Source organism: Limulus polyphemus, unplaced genomic scaffold, assembly GCF_000517525.1.
Source record: "Limulus polyphemus unplaced genomic scaffold, Limulus_polyphemus-2.1.2 Scaffold7288, whole genome shotgun sequence".
Taxonomy (NCBI): domain Eukaryota; kingdom Metazoa; phylum Arthropoda; class Merostomata; order Xiphosura; family Limulidae; genus Limulus; species Limulus polyphemus.
The window spans coordinates 40686-43539 of NW_013672898.1; positions in this window are offsets into that span (position 1 = coordinate 40686).

The following is a 2854-nucleotide window of genomic DNA, read 5'->3' on the forward strand; positions in this document are numbered from 1 at the left end:
CACCAGAGTACATGAAATATAGTAGCGCACATGTGCGTAAGTTAGACAAAGCAATGGGCTATTAATTACAAACAAGAGGGAATCCTCAATTGCCGCGGCTGTAATTAGATCTCGAATCGGTCAAGAGATAAAGCTATGAGCTAAAAGTTTGTATTTATAAAACAAAAACTAACTGAGAGCCATTATATGAGCTGCGGGTAATTATGAGTAACACTATTATTTTACAGCAAAACCCCACGTTCTTCGCCACTTAAACTAATATGAATGTTTAACAGCTTCGTAAGAGAGGAAAGCAGGGACTTACCTAGGGAAATTTGGCCTATCTGGTTTGTAGCCTGTTCTCCAACGCTTTTATAAAACAAGCACGAGAATTAAACCACATGTTTTCTAGATAGCATACCTCTCAGACAGGCACGGGCGATAGTACAAATCCTGTTGTGTATGTGAACGATAACATTAATACAACGACATGACAGCGTCTCTGTGTGTGTTTTATTTATAGAAAAGGAAACGATCACGGCGTACAGTGAACAGATGTTCATCTCTATATACAGGACATAGAAAAGAGTGAGTCATTTCTGTATATTCATGCTCAGGAAGTAGAGGGAGCTTCTGTTTTCTGATGAAGATGCTGGTAACCAATGCTCATGCTCATTTAGAGCTTTGTTGCATGATTGATCCTTCAAGTGTAAGAAATTTAATTAATTAGATTCAGTTAAATTAGTTCATTGACATGTTAGATGAAAAAAAAAGTTAGTGCTTGATAGAAATAGGTGAAAATTATCATATAGAGTGTGTGAGTCTGTAAACTTTGTGCAGCTCATCCAAATTTAAATAGGATAGAACCATATCTTTCATAGCTTAAAAATGGCTTTTGTCTTGATTTATTGACACTTGATATTCAAGAAATAAAATGGACAATAATGTATAAATTTTATTTAATAAGATAATGTATAAGTTCAATGAACGATAAACTATGCTACTGAGACGGCTTGAATTGGTAATGAAGAAAAACTTTAATATAAGTTTAACATAACATTTGCTGTTATGTTAAAATTATATTAAAGTTTTCTTCATTACCAATTCAAGCCGTCTCCAAGTATTATTGCCTCTCAGTGGCACAGCAGTATGTCTGCGGACTTACAACGCTAGAAACAGGGTTTAGATACCCGTGGTGGGCAGAGCACAGATAGCCCTTGTGTAGCATTGTGCATAATTAAAAACAAACAAACAAACCAAGCATTATTAGTCTCAAAGTGGGTTCCTCGTCATCGAACTATCCTACTGAGGTTTTTAACTGACAAGTTTTCTCTACATGAGCTACTTGTAACTTTGTAGATCTTTATTCTATTAACAAGATGGAATCTTCAATAGCCGCGGCACTTGAAATTCTTTTAGGCAGGATTAGAGTAAATTAATTTATGAGGCATTTTCCCCCTTTTTATTAGCTATATTTTTGTGCGCCAGCAATACCAAGTGTAGGGCGCTCGTATACCGGATTCGATTTTATTACTCATCAGGATCTTTACCCTTCTACCCTGAAATTGAAAGTATTTTAGGCAGAATTAGAGTAAATTAATCTATGAGACCTTGGGCGTGGTCAAATACAATAATCGAAAGGGTTTGACCTCCTGAGTCAAAAACTGTAATTAGATTTCAAATCGGTCAAGAGATGACTGACCTATGAACTAAACGTTTGTACTTGGAAAAAACAATCAAACTTAGAGCCATTCTATATGCCGCAGCTAAAAATATAATGTTTCGTACTCTTCTGAATCCGTGACGAACAATTTTGGTTTTCAACAAGTTCGAAATTCACAAAACATGTCTTTTGTCAGTAGGAAAGACACAACATTTTACCTTTTTTCCTAAACTTTTTTACGTTACTAACAAATCAGTTTCTTCATTGTTTTCATTCCGTGCTGGACTTTTGTCCTTGATGAACTATCCAGTATCGTTAATGCAAAGATAATGTAGTTCACTATACAAAAAAGTCAATAAACAACAGATCACTAGACAACAGGTCATTCGACAGCAGTTTACTAGAAAACAGAGCAGAGTCAATAGAGGCAAAAGTAGAAGCCCAGAATCACATGAACTGTGATAGCTTAGACAGTTAATTGAGCTACAGCTTTTTAGAATAGAGTCAGGTAAGCTATAGCTAGACAACTAGTCACTGGACAACAGGTCATTCGACAGCGGTTTACTAGAAAACAGCTCACTAGATAACAGAGCAGAGTCAATTGAGGCAAAAGTAGAAGTCCAGAATCACATGAACTGTGCTAGCTGAGACAGTTAAGTGAGCTACAGCTTTTTAGAATAGAGTCAAGTAAGCTATACCGAGACAAGTAAAGTCAGGTAAACCTCTGTTCAGTACATTTTTCTCGTTCGGTGAGCCATTGTTACCTGAATCATAGTTCGGCGCGTAATAGGTCGGACAAGTTTCAACGAAAGTAACCGCTTTTGAGAGTGTGATAAACATTATGGAAAGGTCTCTAAAAATTGATGAACATAAAACATCATATTAGAGATCTTGAGAAATGAAACATAACTGAAGAGTGTGACAAGCACCACAGAAAACTTTAAGATATGATCAACAAACTACAGACCTTCTGATATAGGCATAAGCGTAACAATCGGAGGTTATGATGGGGACTGTCTCTGTAAACATTTTTAGGTACATAGTATATTCCTCTCCAAATTTAAGAACCCGTATCGAACTTCAAGTTTTTAACCGTCAGCACTGTCATTGAGCTTTCTGTAAGTGGCTGGTAAGGTATTTATTTCCTTAAATCTTTGTGATATCTCGCCCTCATGCTTGATCTGTGTATATAATACCTTACAGTGTAACACA